Below are 20,490 nucleotides of genomic sequence, written 5' to 3'. Positions count from 1 at the left end.
CAGTCCTTCCAGTGAACACTCAAGACTAATCTCCTTTAGGATGGACCGGTTGGTTCTCCTTGCAATCCAAGGGACTCTCAAGAGTCTTCTCCAACACCACAGTTCAAAAGCATCAATTCTTCAGCGCTCAGCTTCTTCACAGTCCAACTCTCACATCCATACATGACTACCGGAAAAACCATAGCCTTGACTAGATGGACCTTTGTTGGCAAAGTAATAACTCTGCTTTTGAATATACTATCTAGGTTGGTCATAACTTTGCTTCCAAGGAGTAAGTGTCTTTTAATTTCTTGGCTGCAATCGCCATCTGCAGTAATTATGGAGCCCAGAAAAATAAAGTCTGACACTGTTTCCACTGTTTCCCCATCTATTTCCCATGAAGTGATAGGACCACATGCCATGATCTTCATCTTCTGAATGTTGAGCTTTAAGCCAACTTTTTCACTCTCCTCTTTCACTTTCATCAAGAGGCTTTTGAGTTCCTCTTCACTTTCTGCCATAAGGGTGGTGTCATCTGCATATCTGAGATTATTGATATTTCTCCCGGCAATCTTGATTCCAGCTTGTGCTTCCTCCAGCCCAGCGTTTCTCATGATGTACTCTGCATAGAAGTTAAACAAGCAGGGTGATAATATACAGCCTTGACATACTCCTTGTGCTATTTGGAACCAGTCTGTTGTTTCATGTCCAGTTCTAACTGCTGCTTCCTGTCCTGCAGGTCAGGTGGTCTGATATTCCCATCTCTTGAAGAATTTTCCACAGTTTATTGTATTCCATACAGTCAAAGGCTCTGGCACAGTCAATAAAGCAGAAATAGATGTTTTTCTGGAACTCTCTTGCTTTTTCCATGATCCAGAGGATGTTGGCAATTTGATCTCTGGTTCCTCTGCCTTTTCTAAAACCAGCTTGCACATCAGGAAATTCACGATTCACATATTGCTGAAGCCTGGCTTGGAGAATTTTGAGTATTACTTTACTAGCATGTGAGATGAGTGCAATTGTGTGGTAGTTTGAGCATTCTTTGGCATTGCCTTTCTTTGAGATTGGAATGAAAACTGACCTTTTCCAGTCCTGTGACCACTGCTGAGTTCTCCAAATTTGCTGGCATATTGAGTGCAGTACTTTCACAGCATCGTCTTTCAGGATTTGAAATAGCTCAACTGGAATTCCATCACCTCCTCTAGCTTTGTTCGTAGTGATGCTTCCTAAGGCCCACTTGACTTCACATTCCAGAATGTCTGGCTCTAGGTCAGTGATCACACCATCGTGATTATCTTGGTCGTGAAAGCTCTTTTTTGTACAGTTCTTCTGTGTATTCTTGTCACCTCTTCTTAATATCTTCTGCTTCTTTTAGGTCTGTACCATTTCTGTCCTTTATTGAGGCCATCTTTGCATGAAATGTTCCCTTGGTATCTCTAAATTTCTTGAAGAGATCTCTAGTTTCCCATTCTACTGTATTCCTCTATTTCTTTGCACTGATCCCTGAGGAAGGCTTTCTTATCTCTCCTTGTTATTCTTTGGAACTCTGCATTCAGATGCTTATATCTTTCCTTTTCTCCTTTGCTTTTCACTTCTCTTCTTTTCACAGCTATTTGTAAGGCCTCCCCAGACAGCCATTTTGCTTTTTTGCATTTCTTTTCCACGGAGATGGTCTTGATCCCTGTCTCCTATACAATGTCACGAACCTCCGTTCATAGTTCATCAGGCACTCTATCAGATCTAGACCCTTAAATCTATTTCTCACTTTCACTGTATAATCATTAGGGATATGACTTAGGTCATACCTGAATGGTCTAGTGGTTTCCCCCACTTTCTTCAATTTAAGTCTAAATTTGGCATTAAGGAGTTCATGATCTGAGCCACAGTCAGCTCCCAGTCTTGTTTTTGCTGACAGTGTAGAGCTTCTCCATCTTTGGCTGCAAAGAATATAATCAATCTGATTTTGGTGTTGACCATGTGGTGACGTCCATGTGTAGAGTCTTATTTTGTGTTGTTGGAAGAGAGTGTTTGTTATGACCAGTGCATTCTCTTGGCAAAACCCTATTAGTCTTTTTCCCGCTTCATTCTGTACTCTAAGGCCAAATTTGCCTGTTACTCTAGGTGTTTCTTGACTTCATAGTTTTGCATTCCAGTCCACTATAATGAAAAGGACATCTTTTTTGGGGTGTTAGTTCTAAAAGGTCTTGTAGGTCTTCATAGAACAGTTCAACTTCAGCTTTTTCAGCTTTACTGGCTGGGGCGTAGGCTTGGATACCATGATATTGAATAGTTTGCCTTGGAAACGAACAGAGATCATTCTGTCATTTTTGAGATTGCATCCAAGTACTGCATTTTGGACTTTTTTGTTGACCATGATGGCTACTCCATTTGTTCTAAGGGATTCCTGCCCACAGTAGTAAATATAACAGTCATCTGAGTTAAATTCACCCATTCCAGTCCATTTTAGTTCGCTGATTCCTAGAATGTCGACGTTCACTCTTGCCATCTCTTGTTTGACCACTTCCAGTTTGCCTTGATTCATGGACCTAATATTCCAGGTTCCTATGCAATATTGCTGTTTATAGCATCGGACCTTGCTTCTATCACCAGTCACATCCACAGCTGGGTATTGTTTTTTCTTTGGCTCCATCCCTTCATTCTTTCTGGAGTTATTTCTCCACTGATCTCCAGTAGCATATTGGGCACCTACTGACCTGGGGAGTTTCTCTTTCAGTATCCTGTCTTTTTGCCTTTTCATACTGTTCATGGGGTTCTCAAGGCAAGAATACTCAAGTGGTTTGCCATTCCCTTCTCCAGTGGACCACATTCTGTCAGACCTCTCCACCATGACCCTCCATATTGGGTGGCCCCACATGGCATGGCTTAGTTTCATTGAGTTAGACAAGGCTGTGCTCCATGTGATCAGATTGGCTAGTTTTTTGTGAGTATGGTTTCAGTGTGTCTGCCCTCTGATGCCCTCTCTCAACACCTACCATCTTACTTGCTGCTGCTGCTAAATCGCTTCAGTCGTGTCCAAATCTGTGAGACCCCATAGACGGCAGTCCATCAGGCTCCACCATCCCTGGGATTCTCCAGGAAAGAACACTTGAGTGGGTTGCCATTTCCTTCTCCAATGCATGAAAGTGAAAAAATAAAGTGAAGTCGCTCAGTCATATCCGACTCCTAGTGACCCCATGGACTGCAGCCTACCAGGCTCCTCCATCCATGGGATTTTCCAGGCAAGGGTACTGGAGTGGGGTGCCATTGCCTTCTTACTTGGGTTTCTCTTATTACTCAGCCATTAAAAAGAATACATGTGAATCAGTTCTAATGAGGTGGATGAAACTGGAGCCTATTATACAGAGTGAAGTAAGTCAGAAAGAAAAACACCAATACAGTATACTAACTCATTATATGAAATTTAGAAAGAAGGTAAAGATAACCCTGTATGTGAGAGAGCAAAAGAAACACATATGTATTGAACAGTCTTTTGGATTCTGTGGGAGAGGGCAAGAACAGGATGATACAGGAGAATGGCATTGAAACATGTAAAATATCGTATGTGAAATGAATCGCCAGGCCAGGTTTGATGCATGATACAGGGTGCTCAGGGCTGGTGCATGGGATGACCCAGAGAGATGGGATGGGGAGGGAGTTGGGAGTTGGGGGTTCAAGATGGGGAACTCATGTACACTCATGGCGGATTCAACTCAATGTATGGCAAAACCAATACAATATTATAAAGTAAAATAAACAAATTAATTAATTAAAAAGATCCTATTTGTACTGCGTATAATTAAATTTGCTTACAAAGAAGGAATTCTCTGGTTTTGAGAGAAAATTTGTATAAAGACCTCAAACAATGCTTGTAATGTAGTAGGCAGTCCTCTTACATATTTGTGGAAATACATAGAGTAGAATCTGTATCTAATTCATATTTGGCTCCTTCAACCTAAGCGGCCTTCTTGGGAAAGATACATTGAGACTGTTACCAAGTCCAAGCTCACTCTGCTCACAGTACAATAGGCCAGTGAATCAGAGAGAGGAGGTTTTGAGGCAAGGAAGAGACTTTAATTGGGTAACTGGCAGACCAAGAACATAGCAGGCTAGAGCCTCCAAATAACCATCTTATTGGGGTCTGGATGCCAGGTTCTTTTATAGATCTGAGAGAAAGAAGCAATGAGAAGCCAAAGTCAAAAAGCGGAATAGGGAGGGAGATGCAGTGGGGAAGTAAAGTGATAGCGAGAGAGTCATTTCCTAGGCAGGTTGATAAGGAGTCTGCTGCTGCTGCTGCTGCTAAGTTGCTTCAGTTGTCCCCAAGGAGAGAGGGGTCTGGAATTCTCAAGGAGGAAGAAAGGACAAACTTTTTTTCCTTCTCTACATTCCTTAGAATTATATAACAATAATGTATCCTGCCTGAGAACAGTCTCTGGTTTAAACCTTCTGGCTAATTCTGTTATCTTAAAATGTAAATTATGGGAGTAGGTCTGGTGAGGTCTTTACAACCTCCAGACATTCTTTGGATTCATTGCAGAGTATATAACTTCATTGCTAACACTAGCAAGGGGGTACTCTTTCTGCCCCCCTCTGATGCCTATGTCAGAAGCTTTCTCTATCTCCTTTATACTTTAATAAAACTTTATTACGCAAAAGCTCTGAGCTATCAAGCCTCGTCTCTGGCCCCGGATTGATTTCTTCTCCTCTTGGGGCCAAGAATCCTGGTGTCTTCGTGTGATTCAACAACAACCTTTCAATAGGTTCTTCAGTCTTACAAAACATCTCCAAGGGAATGTCCAGCTTTCAGAAGAGGTGTGTTAATCTCTTCTATTCACAAGTGGACAGGTACAAACTCTCTCCAGGAGCTGAACAAAGGCGCTTTAGTTTAAAGTCAAGCAGAGGGGCAGGGTCCTCCAGGCAAGCCATTGAGTACGATTATAATAATAAAAGCAAGTCAAAGAAACAGTTTCCAACGTGGAGTCAGGATCAGCTTCCTCCCTGCAACAAGACCACAAACTCCTCCACAAACATCATGTTCTCTTCACGCTGTTAATGGGGCCAGGGTGGAGGTGGGGGGGAAGCACAACCTAAAAATTGAGAATTGTGTTTTATTCAGTGGACATTCTGAAAACTTAAGCCTGGGACACAGCATCTCAAATAACTCTTAGAGACTACTCCAAAAAGGCAAGGCGGGAAGCCAGAATAAATGGGAGTTTTTGCAACAAAAGACTAGGTAGTTGGAAGATCAAAAGATTATTGTTAATAAAAGAAAGTGAGACACCTCAAGTTAAGGAATTTAGCACTTTTCTATATATGGGAAGATGCAAGAGTCTGGGCTCATTGAAATAGTTTCTTTGGTATGCACCTCAGGTATCTGGGGCCAGTCTCTTGTGCTTTCTCATCCTCGTCTCCTCAGGGTGCACTATCAGGAAGTGCTGCGGCAGTTGACTGCTAGATGACAGGCATCCTGTTTCTACTGTCAACTGGAAAAAAAAAATATATATATACACAACCTAAAAGTTGAGTGTTAGTTTTTATTCGGTGGGAACGTTAGGACTCAAGCCCAGGAGACAGTGCCTCAGGAGACCCTGAGAAAGCTGATTCCAAGGAGATAAGGAGGAACCAGGGTATACACAAGTTGGTAGAAAAGGGCAGGTAATCTGAATATTAAAAGACTACTGTTAATTAAGAAAAAGTAGATCTCTTAAAGAAGAGATTTAATAATCTATGTATGGGAACATGGAAGTGTCTGGGATACTGAAATCATTTCTTTCATATGCATCTAGCTATCTGGGGCCAATCCTGCTTTTTTGATTGTTCACATCCTAATTCCTTGTTTACTGTAAGAGATGGCAGATGTGGCAAGTGGCCACCTCTCACATCCCCCCAACTCCTCAGCGCTTACCAGGGAGGAAGTAGCCAAATAGCTGGCTTTGTTTCACCTTTGTTTGCATCTGGAAAAGTCTTATTTACTGGTAGAGTATAGAGCAGAAAACATTTCATTTCACACTAGCCTGAGTTCCTTCAGGGTTTACCATCTGGGTGGCTATAATGTGGTGGCTTGATGGCTGTAACATCCTTTGTTTACTTACATGGCAGGCTGCATTTTGGTTCACAACATCAGCTACACTGGACCTACCTCCATTTCTAGAATACACCAACCAGCATCCAGACCCCACACTTGCCATTCCTCTGCCTAGAATACTCTTTCATATGGGTCATTCTCTTAGGGATGCAGCTTTCTGCTCAAATGTCTTCTGCTCAGAGACATCTCCACACCCACCTAAAAATGCAACCACGGAGTCCCTTACTTTGCCTGATTTTTTTCTCAAAAGTCCATGCCCTTTCCTGACCCTATGTTACATATTTATTTGTCTCTTTATTACCCATTCTCTCACTGGGAGAAAGTTCTATAAAGATATGAACATTGTTGTTCTAGCTCACTGCTATATGATGGAACACCTAGAACAATTCCTGGCACATGGAAGTGATCTTAAATATTGGTTTAAAATTTTGGTTAAATGACTAAATGTACTATGTAGATAGGAGTTAGGGGCTTCCCTGGTGGCTCAGACATTAAAGAGCCTGCCTTCAATGTGGGAGACCTGGGTTCGATCCCTGGATTGGAAAGATCCCCTGGAGAAAGAAATGTAAACCCACTCTAGTATTCTTGCCTGGAGAATTCCATGGACAGAGGGGCCTGATTGGCTATGATCCGTGGGGTTGCAAAGAGTTGAACACAACTGAGTGACTAACACTTGGCTTGACGAAGGGGAGACAGGCTATTAAGCCAAATAAATGTTTCTGACAAAAATCTGCCATGAATCCCCATATAAAGACATCCCTGTTTGGACAAGAAAGATGGTATTCTGAGATATTCAAGATTTACTCTAGAGAATTTACATTCTAGTAAAAGGAGCCTGCTCTGGCATTCATTTAAACAGAAAATAAACCTTCTGCATAAGAATTTCATCCACTCCCCTCTGCATGATTTGCAGAACAATCAAGTGACGAGTCATTTGGAATAAACTAAATCAAATAAAAACTAAATGCAAACATCAATACACTGTTAAATTTAAAATACTGTTAAAACTTTCAAAGAATGGAAATAGCTTAAAATTAGCATGAAAATTAAGCAAAAACAGCTAAACTGAGTTGTTAAATAGGGCCATTAAAGAGACAAAGTAGTGTTTAGGCTATTTTCTAACCAAATAACAATTTGTTAATATAAGCACATTGGCTGCAAATTAATTCCTTATAATGTAAAATGGGCACTATTTTCATTCTCTTCATTGATGCAATCATATTCCCCCTAAAAGCTAGTTTAGAGGAAAACAGGTTAAAGAGAAATGCATTTTTTTTGTTGTTGTGGGAATCCTCAGTTGAGAATATTACAAATTATGTGGCTTTTGTTTTTTGTTGTTTTGTAAAATCAAGTGAATCTTTTCATAAAGGGGAAAAACATGCCCGAGGTCAAAGAGTTTTCTTCTCTGTATTATTGTGGGTTTGACCTTGTTATTTTGGCCATAAATAGCAATCTGTATTTCATCTAATCTAAACTCTTGAGTATTTCTAGTGATAGGACCTTAGCGACCTTTTCCCAGCAAATTATTCCAAAATCTAATCAACCCTACATTTAGAAATACTTTCTTAATGTCTAACCTAATGGTCTAATTTCAGGTTGTTGCATCTCATTAAACTACCTTTAACAGTTTTAAAAATCTTTTCCTGATGGTTGTTATCACTTCCCAAACATCTATGATCTATTGTGACCATGTGTCCAGTCTATTCTCTACATCGTATGTGCTCAGTTGCTCAGCCATGTTCGACTTTTTGTGACCCCATGGACAATAAACTGCCAAGTCCTCTGTCCACGGGGTTCTCCAGGCAGGAATACTGGAGTGGGAGCCATTCTCTTCTCTAGGGACTCTTCCTGACCCAGGGATTGAACCTGGGTCTCCTGCATGGCAGGCAGATTCTTTACCATCTGAGCCACCAGGGAAGCTACCTTCTCTACATAGAATTCAGCAAATAATGTTCTCTTAACCTCACTGCAAAGACCAAGTCCTGCAAATCCCTTTCACCCTTATAACTGTGAGCTAGATTCCAGTTCTCTGAAGAGTCACGGGGATTGCATTTTTAGTTTCCTTTGTGGCGTTATGCAAAACTGTCTCCTAAATTTGATCATCTTTGAGATGGAAATGAATCTGCAAATGTAATAATAGCAACAGTAGGTGACCAAGATGGAGAAGGCAATGGCACCCCACTCCAGTACTCTTGCCTGGAAAATCCCACGGACAGAGGAGCCTGGTAGGCTGCAGTCCATGGGGTCCCTGAGAGTCAGACACGACTGAGCAACTTCACTTTCACTTTTCACTTTCATGCATTGGAGAAGAAAATGGCAGCCCACTTCGGTGTTATTGCCTGGAGAATCCCAGGGACGGGGGAACCTGGTGGGCTGCCATCTATGGGGTCGCACAGAGTCATGACTGAAATGACTTAGCAGCAGCAGCAGCAGCAGGTGACCAAGATGGCCTGAATGTTCCTCTCAGCTTGACTAAACTTTAATCCGGTTTCTTCTTGACTATAGTTCCTAGACTTATCTTTACTTAGAGCATTTATTTTGGAAAACTGCAGTTATAAATTCTTTCTCTGTCCATTTAAGATGTAAATCTACAGCCCAGGAATATCTTTTGAAAGGAACTGGGGACCATCTCTTTAAAATGTAATTGAGAAAAACAACACCCATATCTCCCAGTCTCTAGGGGAGGGCTGGAGCCTAATGGTTTTAAGTGTCAATTAGCAAACAAGGAAGGCCTTAAGGGAGTTGACCAATCTCCCCCCAAATACCCTCTCTTACTTTCCCTGGTGGCTCAGAGGGTAAAGCATCTGCCTGCAATGCAGGAGACCTGAGTTCAATCCCTGAGTCAGAAAGATCCCATGGAGAAGGAAATGGCAACCCACTCCAGTACTCTTGCCTGGAAAATCCCATGGACAGAGAAGTCTGGTAGACTACAGTCCATGGGATCGCAAAGAGTCGGACACAACTGAGCTACTTCACTTCATAGAGCTCTCCATCTTTGGTTGCAAAGTACATAATCTGATTTCAGTATTAATCATCTGATGATGTCCACGTGTAGAGTCATTTCTGGGGTTGTTGTTAAAAGGTATTTGCTATGATCAGGGTGTTCTCTTGAAAAAAACTTTGTTAGCCTTTGTCCTTATGTTCACCATCTTATGTTACTTTCACCACCAGACACATTCACAACTGAGTGTCATTTCCACTTTGAGCTGGCCACTTCATTCTTTCTGGAGCTAGTAGCAATTGCCCTCTGCTCTTCCCTGTAGTATACTGGACAACTTCCTACCTGTGGGGGCTTATCTTTCTGCTTTTCATACCATCCATGGTGTTCTCCACACAAAAATACTGAAGTGGGTTGCCATTTCCCTCTCCAGTGGACCACATTTTATCAGAACACTTCACTATGACCTGTCTATCTTTGGTGGCACTGCATGGTATAGGTCATAACTTCATTGAGTTACACAAGCCCCTTCACCACAACAAGGGTGTAATCCATGAATGGATTTTGTGTATGTGGCCTTCCACATGGCTCAGCAACAAAGAATCCACCCGCAAGGCAGGAGCCACAGGAGATGCAGGTTTGATCCCTGGGTTGGGAAGATCCTTTGGAGGAGGGCATGGCAACGCACTCCAGTGTTATTGCCTCGAGAATCTCATGGACAAAGAAAACTGATGGGCTACAATCCATAGGGTCGCAGAGTCAAACATGACTGAACCAACTTAGCACACATGCATGCATATGTGTGTATATATGCATGCTCAGTCACTTCAGTTGTGTCCAACTCTCTGCGACCCCATGGGCCATGGACCATCAGGCTCCTCTGTCCATGGGATTCTCCAGGCAAGAATACAGGAGTGGATTGGCATTTCCTTCTCCAGTGATAAAGTATGAAGTGAGTGAAGTGAAGTGAAAATTGCTCAGTCATGTCCGACTCTTTGCAACCCCATGGACTGCAGCCCACCAGGTTCCCCTGCCCATGGGATTTTCCAGGCAAAAGTACTAGAGTGGGTTGTCATTGCTTTCTCCAGAGTGTATATATATATATATACATATACACATATACATATATATCATATATATCCCGTATTATATCCTTACAATAAACTGCTAAATATATTTCCCTGAATTCTGGAGCCAAACTATTATTTGTCAATCAATATTTATCTATCAAATTACTGAACCAAAAATGGGATCTGGGGAACACCAGTTTATAACCAGTCAGTCAGAAATACAGGTGTCAACCTGGGGTTTGAGATTAGCATCTGAGTGCACACAGTCTCGTGAGTTTGAGCCCTTCGGTTCAGTTCGGTCACTCAGTTGTGTCTGACTCTTTGCGACCCCAAGAACAAGGCATGACAGGCCTCCCTGTCCATCACCAACTCCCAGAGTTCACCCAAATCCATGTCCGTCGATGCCATCCAACCATCTCATCCTCTGTTGTCCCCTTCTCCTCCTGCCCTCAATCTTTCCCAGCATCTGGGTCTTTTCAAATGAGTCAGCTCTTCGTATCAGGGGGCCAAAGTATTGGAGTTTCAGCTTCAACATCAGTCCTTCCAATGAACACCCAGGATTGATCTCCTTTAGGATGGACTGGTTGGATCTCCTTGCATTCCAAGGGACTCTTAAGAGTCTTCTCCAACACCACAGTTCAAAAGCATCAATTCTTCTGCGCTTAGCTTTCTTTATAGTCCAACTCTCACATCCATACATGACCACTGGAAAAACTTGACTAGACACCTGTAGGAAATAACCCTAATTCAAGGTAGGTAGAGTCAGACTGAATTGAGTAGTAGGACACCCAGGTGGTATTGAGGAACTGGTCAGTGTGGGACAAAAGCCTCACACCTACAGTCTGAAATATTCAGTGTGAGAGTAAAGGAAAAACAAAGAACTTTTCGCTAAACAAGGGAGCATAATCCAGGATGTAGTTTGAGATGTCAATCTATTCCTTCTTCCTCTTCCCTTATTGCCTATTTTAACCTAGTCCATTTTTCTACATCCATGTCAGAAATTCTCTCTTTCCTAACCAATTTGACTTGTGATTATAATTTGTCTGTAAAACATTTAGAGCTATGCATTATTTAATTGATAATTCACTTTAGTCTCTGTGATTAATCTTTGTGGCTTATTTTATATACTCTCACATGTTAACTAGATTTTACATCCTTTCAAGGCCAAGAAATTAGGTCTATTGCATTTTTTTAGTATGAAATATGTTTAAAGACATAGAAGTATAAAAACTGTTAAATAGCCATGTTCTTATAATCTAGCTTCAACAATTGGTGATTTATTACCAATTTCATTTCATCTAAGTAGCAATCTAATTCTCCTCTGCTCCAACTGGTATTTGAAAGTACATACCAGATACTGTATAATTTCATCAATGATAACTTCATCATTTGTTTTTAAAAGATTTTTTATTTATAAGCATAATTATAATACTACATTAAGCCCTAAAACTTAACATTAAATTTCTTAACATTAAATTACATTACATAAATAACATTAACATTTACATTTGTATTTTGTGTTCATCACCAAAAAGAACTTGCTTTCCCAAGCATATGATGAAATGTTTTTAGACTATATACTGTATTTATGTACACATAATCAAAACTTCACTTTTATCTCATTTTTTACTTCAAAAGTTCCTTTACTTTAACAAAACAGTAGCCTTTTGCCTTTAGCACTTATTATTGACTAAGTACTGCACAGTATTTTAAAATAAAGCCCATTGTTTCTTGCGGATTTCCCTGTTGGTTCAGTAGTTAAGACTCTGCACTTTCATTGCAGGGGGCATGGGTTCAGTCCCAAGTTGGGGAGTTAATATCCCCCATGCCACTAGTAAGGGTAAAAAAATAACAATAAAGCCCATTGCTTCTATTTATACTTTAACCTTAAAATAAATATATTCAATAATTACTTTGCTAAAACCAAGGTAAAAATAAATGTTTAAAGTGGTATCAACAGGTTTAAAGTGGAATTGAACTAAATGAATTTGAATTGTGTGTCAGTTCTCTTCAGTTCTTTCTTGCATTAGATTTTATTCAGACCTCTTTTGGGGAAGAATTTAGAACACAAAATGTAATTGACTTTTTATATCAGCTGAGAAAGAACAGGGGACTCATATCTAAATTAAAATACATCTCACCCAGCTCTATAAAATAACCAACAGTGCATTCAACTGTGGGAAGCTCTCAGTTTTGGAAAGAGAAGTTGGGAACCTCAGATTCTGTTGAGTATGACTACTTCAGTCAGGTGAAACAGCCCCAACCCCTAAGAAAGACGACTATTTTATTACCTACATTTGTTTCTTAAGGCTACCATAACAAAATGTGCCAAATTGGGTGGCTTAAAACAACAGAAATTTATTTTCATAGTTTTAAGGGCTAGAAAAGTCTGAAATCAAAGTGTTGGAAGGGCCATCCTCTCTCTGAAGCTTGTAGGAGAAGATGCTCCCTTGCTCCCTCTAGAGTCTAATAGTCCTACACATCTCTCTGCACGTGACAGCATAACCTAATCTCTGCTTCCAATGCCACATGGCCACACCTCCTTTATTTCTCTTTACTCTGCTTATAAGGATACCAGTCATAGTGGATTAGTGCCCATCCTCACCCACTATGGCCTTGTCTTAACTTGATTACATCTGCAAAGACCTTGTTTTGGAACTGTCACCTTCATAGATACTAAGGGTTATGACTTGAATGTACTTTGAAGGGAGGTACAGTTCAACCCATAGTATCACTCTCCTTCAAGATGTGTGAAAATCCATAAGTCCAGGTCCTTGTGTTCTCACCCTGCATAAACTAGTGTTCCTGGGACAAATTGGGAGAATCACCACTTACAAGGTTGATTTGTAGCATTTACATACCCAATTATTGACCCCTACCAAAAAAACCACTTAACCCTGGAACAAAATGATACAAATAGGCCTGAATTTTATTTATTTAATCTATGAAGGCAAATTTATCTTTTTTAGTTGAATAATGTTGTCCCATGGATATGTAAGAGAGAAGCAGAAGGAATGACTCATGTACAGGCAGTATAAGCCCTCCCTTCCCCTAAGATCATCCCATACATGACCATTCATCCTTCAACTATTTTTTTCAGGGACTCACTTGATCATTCCATCTAACTATTTTTACCAGGAGAGAGTCTTGCTTTATTTGTTTGCTTGCATATTTGGTTGATTAGTTGGTTTTATTGGGCTTCCCCTGTGACTCAGTGATAAAGAATCCTCTTGCAATGCAGGAGCCACAGGAGATGGGAATTTGATCCCTGGGTTGGGGGATCCCCTGGAGGAGGAAATGGCAACCCACACCAGTATTCTTGCCTGGAGAATCCAGGGGAACAGAGGAGCCTGGTGGCTACAGTCCATGGGGTTGCAAAAAGTCAGACATGACTGAAATGACTTAGAATGCATGCATGCATTTTCCTAAAGCATTTCTTTCTATTCAAGTTGAGTTCATTCAGTAAATATTGAGAGCTACCTAACACATTTTAGGAGAAGAAAACTAATTTTGCCTCTACCTTCCTAAGGTCTTAGCTAAGACTACTATAAGAAACAACAAATTAACAAGAGGGAAACAAAGAGAAGTTTATAAACATGTAATGCAAGATAATCACGATGGTATGATCACTCACCTAGAGCCAGACATCCTGGAATGTGAAGTCAAGTGGGCCTTAGAAGGCATCACTATGAACAAAGCTAGTGGAGGTGATGGAATTCCAGTTGAGCTCTTTCAAATCCTGAAAGACAATGCTGTGAAAGTGCTATACTCAATATGCCAGCAAATTTGGAAAACTCAGCAGTGGTCACAGGACTGGAAAAGGTCAGTTTTCATTTCAATCCCAAAGAAAAAAGACAATGCCAAAGAATGCTCAAACTACCGAACAACTGCACTCATCTCACATGCTAGTAGAAGAAGGCAATGGCAACCCACTCCAGTGTTTTGCCTGGAGAATCCCAGGACGGGGGATCCTGGTGGGCTGCCATCTATAGGGTCACACACAGTCAGACACGACTGAAGTGACTTAGCAGTAGCAGCAGTAGCAGCACATGCTAGTAAAGTAATGCTCAAAATTCTCCAAGCCAAGCTTCAGCAGTATGTGAACCATGAACTTCCAGATGTTCAAGCTGGTTTTAGAAAAGGCAGAAGAACCAGAGATCAAATTGCCAACATCCTCTGGATCATGGAAAAAGCAAGAGAGTTCCAGAAAAACATCTATTTCTGCTTTATTGACTATGCCAAAGCCTTTGACTGTGTGGATCACAAGAAACTGTGGAAAATTCTGAAAGAGATGGGAATACCAGACCACCTAACCTGCCTCTTGAGAAACCTGAATGCAGGTCAGGAAGCAACAGTTAGAACTGGACATGGAACAACAAACTGGTTCCAAATAGGAAAAGGAGTATGTCAAGGCTGTATATTGTCACCCTGCTTATTTAACTTATATGCAGAGTACATCCTGAGAAATGCTGGACTGGAAGAAACACAAGCTGGAATCAAGATTGCCGGGAGAAATATCAGTAACCTCAGATATGCAGATGACACCACCCTTATGGCAGAAAGTGAGGAGGAACTCAAAAGCCTCTTGATGAAAGTGAAAGAGGAGAGGGAAAAAGTTGGCTTAAAGGTCAACATTCAGAAAACGAAGATCATGGCATCTGGTCCCATCACTTCATGGGAAATAGATAGGGAAACAGTGGAAACAGTGGCAGACTTTATTTTTCTGGGCTCCAAAATCACTGTAGATGGCGATTGCAGCCATGAAATTAAAAGACACTTACTCCTTGGAAGAAAAGTTATGACCAACCTAGATAGTATAATGAAAAGCAGAGACATTACTTTGCCAACAAAGGTCTGTCTAGTCAAGGCTATGGTTTTTCCAGTGGTCATGTATGGATGTGAGAGTTGGACTGTGAAGAAAGCTGAGCACTGAAAAATTGATGCTTTTGAACTGTGGTATTGGAGAAGACTCTTGAGAGTCCCTTGGACTGCAAGGAGATCCAACCAGTCCATTCTGAAGGAGATCAGCCCTGGGTGTTCTTTGGAAGGAATGATGCTGAAACTGAAACTCCAGTACTTTGGCCACCTCATGCAAAGAGTAGACTCATTGGAAAAGACTCTGATGCTGGGAGGGATTGGGGGCAGGAGGAAAAGGGGACGACAGAAGATAAGATGGCTAAATGGCATCACCAACTTGATGGACGTGAGTCTGAGTGAACTCCGGAAGATGGTGATGGACAGGGAGGCCTGGCATGCTGCGATTCATGGGGTTGCAAAGATTCGGACATGACTGAGCGACTGAACTCAACTGAACTGAACTGAATGCATGTATATATTGGGAGATACCCAGTGGGGAAAAATGAATAACTCTCTGAGGTGGTTTAGAACTCAGACTTAAATACCTTAATGGAGAAAGGGAGGGAGGGATGTGGACCTTCTAGAGGAAAGTAAATAATTTTAGGATGATGAATGGCCCCTTAGAAAAATAAATGGTGTGGACTTCTACATGGTAAGTGTCAGTCTCCTCCAGCTGATGAAAGTCCCCAAGAGGGGATTTATGACACTTGATTCCTTTGGAGCATTTGTCTTTGGACAGATAAGAGGAGTTCAGAGAAATCTTCTTGTATATGCTGTTTTTCAAGTGACTACTGCTCAACATAACTAACAAGCCAAAGGAGCATAGTTTGGGGCAGCATAGTTTGCTACCTTCAACATCTGAAGATGACTTAGAGTCACTTCTTCATGTCCACAGGATCTTTGGTCATGGTTTACTTTAATCTGCTTCTGCCTTAAATTCATTCATTGTCATTTATAGTGTGGGAACCCACATAGGACCTTAGATTTTGCATGAATTTCTGGCAGGTTTTCTTAAGCATATGATTTTTATTGGGAGGAGGACAGTGGTGGTATGGGACATCATAGAGGAAGTCCTTGGCACAGGGGCAGGAGTGTGGGACACAGCTGAGGAGAAGCAAGGTGACCCTGCTGGTATTCAGAGGTGGTATTAAGTCCCTACTTGGTTTTGTGGGGTTTGTCTGAAAGCTAGTGTCAGGCCTTGGCAGAAAAGTTGCTCTGATTGCTGTGGTCAACCACATCCTGGATCTTTTCCTCCAGTGTGTTTCCAATCTCATTCACCTATGCCAGGATGTGGTCCAAGATGCTGCTCATGTCTGGGCCCACCTGGGCTGGGGCTGAGCCTTCCAGAAACATTTACAGAGCCACTAGAAGGACCAGGAGCAACAGAATGGGGTCTCATGGTGGTGCAGGAAAGGCCCTGTGAAGGCTCCTTCCTGGGCACTGAGGACTGCACAAGTGAAGACTTTCAAACTGAAGACATTTGAGATATGACAGATCCAAAAATAGGCCTTTTGATCTGACTTGAACAAAAAACTTTGGAGAGTCAGGCTGCCATAAATTCCCTTTCTGGGGCAGTTTCTCAGCCAGGAGAGAGAGGAACCACTGACACAAAGGAAGATAAATTACGTAAACACTATCATGAACTGTCACACGTTCTATTTGTTTCCTTACAAAGCTCATTGGTATTTCCCCAATAAACTCATTTGTTCTTCCCAGTGAAGCCCTTTCTCCCAGATCCCTTTCTTCTATTAAGTTGGAATATAAACCCCACCTCTAGCCATTTTGGGAACCACTGCTTTTGTGACTTGCATGCATATGAATAAACTTTTCTCTTTTTAATCTTTTCTCTTGTTAATCTGTCTGTTAGCTAACCTGAAGGCTCCCCAACCAGGAAACCTATCATAGAAGAAAAACTATCCTAGAACAGAAGGAGCACAGATCAAATTCCACTATAATTATAGGGTTTCAGAAGAAATAAGGAAATTGAAACATGTTAAAGACCAAGAGATATGTTGGCAGGAGAGCCCTACTTAATAGAAAATAGGACAGAAATCTGGAGAGAGAGAATCATGAGAAGAGAAAAAAGTAAAAGGATTTTGCTTTATAAATTCTGGCTTAGGCATCTTAAACTACACAAATAAGTGGTAAACACTATCCTGCTTGCCAACTAGTTGGAAGTGGCAGATCCTAACTTTCTGACAAGTTAAAGAGCTATTGTCTAGCTTCCCTCCACACCACCGTCCCTCTCCTTCTTAGCCTACTGTTGCAGTGAACACCCACATTGCCACATTCCTCTACTATGTCTCTTTGACTGACAGTCCTTCTTATGTGGTACACTTATTTTTAATACCAACAGAAAGAATTACCTTTTCAAAATGTCCAAGTATAATTGATTACACTTGGCTTGTTTCCATTAAAAAAAAAAAAGACAAGGCAATTGACTTTCCCAGTTCTTCCGAGTATATCCTTTCATAAATAAAGCGATTCTTGGTAGTCTTCGGTGTAGTGCAGAACATGATGCATATTTTCTATGGTTAGTGAACCCTTTGTTTCAATTGCCTCCAAGGCCAATATATTTGGTTCCAATCTCCAGAAAGTTAAGCAATTAATAAAACTGTCAGATAAATGGCATCAAACCTCAATTGAATACAAATGGATGAACACACAGAGCACCTTTGATACTTAACAGAATCAGTCTCAAAAGCCACAAAGTGATGACCACAGTTATTAGCAATAATTAACTCTGACATTGCAATTAACTTATTTTACGTGTCACAAAGCATCTTTATATGTGATGAGAATGTTTACAATTATGTTAGGCATTAATATTGAGATTTCTTTCTCTCCCTCTTATTCTGTCTCCTTCTCCCACTCCCACTCTACTTCCTCCCTCCCTTCTTCTCTCAGTTCCTCCCTGCTTATTCTGATTCTTTGAATTTTATCAAGGATTATGCTCATAATTTGCAGAGATCAGTGCAAAATAAAAATGTGGGCTCCCTGGTTCACAAAGCAAGAAAACTGTACCATTAAAGGTACCAAAGTATAAAGTTTTTAAAATATTTTTTTACTTATGTAATAAAATACATGAGTGACAACATAAACTTACAAAATATGAAAAATATATTTAATTTCATAATAAAATATGGCTTCTTTTAATATAAACACAATTTTATTACATAAAATTAGCCTCATACAAGATAGGTCATGTGCAAACAACCCCCTCGCTGGGAGACACAGACCTATGCAGCTCTGATACAAAGACACAGCAGGAACCCTGTCCATGCACCCTGCCCTCTGAACCTTTCCAACAGGATGGGGAACCAGGTTTTGGAGTCGCTTCAGTGCCAACAGGACTGGCTCCCTTAGTGGGGGCAGGGAAGGCCAAATCTCTGTAACTCACTTGGAGATGAGGACCAGGCTGGCTCCCAGTCTTGATCCTGCTCCCTCTTCAGGCCTACATATTCTTCTTACAAACTTAAGCCTCTGGTCCAAATCCCCTTCAAGAGAGGCCAGAAGACTGGGAGAATACCAGAAGGGTAGGAAGAGGAAAGGTTTCCTCAGAGCATCTCACCAAAGGTCTTTTATGCTGTAGGCAGTGAAGCAGCACTCTAGAAGCTGAGTGAGATGGTAGGAAGTTTTTGTGTGACCCTCAGGAGAGGTCATGGTTCTGGCTGCTGTCCCCACAGCTTCTTCAATAATTGTGTTTTGCAGGCTCTGCTAGAGAGCATAGGATCTGTGAGAATGGTATGTTTTCAGAATGATCAGTGGCAGAATCAATGAGATTAAGCCACAGCAGGGCCTGAGTAAGAAAGTACTGTCCTTGCAGTGGGAAAAGATATATTGTTCACCAAAAGAACTGCAAGAATTAGTTAATTTGCCATGGAAGCAATCAAGAGAAAAGGCTGAGGAATAGATATTGAGAACTCTTTACCAGAGAGGGAGGACTGGAAAGTTTTGGGGTATTGATTTACTTGAGTTAATTACTATGAAAACACTCGTTTTTTACTCAGTATTTAATCTCCAGGCAAAGACACCTGTATCTGGTCCTAACCCACTGTTAGGATGTCTCCTTGAAGTTTGTAAACACGGTCATCTACTATAAATAAGGTGGAGGTGCCAGTTATGCCTTGACTTAATATTGAGGAATCCAACCAGTCCATTCTGAAGGAGATCAGCCCTGGGTGTTCTTTGGAAGGAATGATGCTAAAGCTGAAACTCCAATACTATGGCCACCTCATGCGAAGAGTTGACTCATTGGAAAAGACTCTGATGCTGCGAGGGATTGGGGACAGGAGGAGAAGGGGACAACAGAGGATGAGATGGCTGGATGGCATCACCCACTCGATGGACAAAAGTTTGGGTGAACTCCGGGAGTTGGTGATGGACAGGGAGGTCTGGCATGCTGCAATTCATGGGGTCACAAAGAGTCAGACATGACTGAGCAACTGAACTGAACTGACTGAATATTGAGGAAAGGGTCCAAAAGATCAAAGTTGGGCATATTAGGAAATATTTGTTATATAAGATCAGAAAACATTGATATATTCATAAAAGCTAAATTGATTATCTGTTAACTACAGTCCCACACGTGCGTGGCATTTAATGTACAGTGGTGAGAGAAAATTCTCTACCAATACACTTGATAATTAATTCTTCTGAGAAGAAAAAGAAGCCTGACATGAGAACATGAGAATATATATATACACCTGGGGAGTAGCAGATGGGCTGATTTATTGGTCAAGGACCTAGACAGATGGAGATGGGAGTACTAGAGGTCAAGGATCTGGGAAAGAAGAACTTGCTGGAGTGGGCACAATATCTGTATATCTTTTTGTCTCAGAGAGTACCCACAACAAAGGAAGCACTTAAAAACCAGGAAGACTAAACGAGTTGCATAGTACATATGAACTAGACTTGGTCCTCAGTAACCCTCATGCTTGTTCAATGGGTTCAAGAACAGGGGGGCCATGATGACAAGAAAGGAGGCTGTGCATCAGTTCCACATCCTGGGCTTCCTTTTACCAAGACAGATGTAGCTACTGTTGTGGCTCAGTGTCTGACCTGCAAACAACAGTGATCTACATAGGATACCAAACTCCCACCAATATAATATCATCTCTGAAAGGATCAGGAAGCCACTGGCTAACAAATTGATTACACTGTACACTCTGCTCTCAGGAGGGAATACTGTTTCATCCATACTTGGACAGAGATATGTTTTAGCAATGGGTTTGCCTTCTCTTACCCCCTAGGATCATATCTGAGATCACAGGTTAGCGATCTATTGGCATGAGACTCTAATAGGACAGCCTTGGATCAAGGGTGAGGGGATGGGCAAATGACCACACGACTCACTGATGCAATCATATACCACATCATGATAGTCTCTTAAAGTCTCAGGTGAGTCATCTGCAAGGTTGGGACACTATTTTTTAAAATGTGAGATACACTTCCAGATAATGGCCATTATATAATGCTGTGTTTCAGAGAGAATACAATGACCTGAGAACTAAAGTTTGGAAGTAGCAGTGGCCCTTCTCACCATCATGCTCAGTGACCATCTT

Source organism: Bos taurus, chromosome 1 (assembly GCF_002263795.3).
Source record: "Bos taurus isolate L1 Dominette 01449 registration number 42190680 breed Hereford chromosome 1, ARS-UCD2.0, whole genome shotgun sequence".
Lineage (NCBI taxonomy): Eukaryota > Metazoa > Chordata > Mammalia > Artiodactyla > Bovidae > Bos > Bos taurus.
This window is presented reverse-complemented; position numbering follows the sequence as displayed.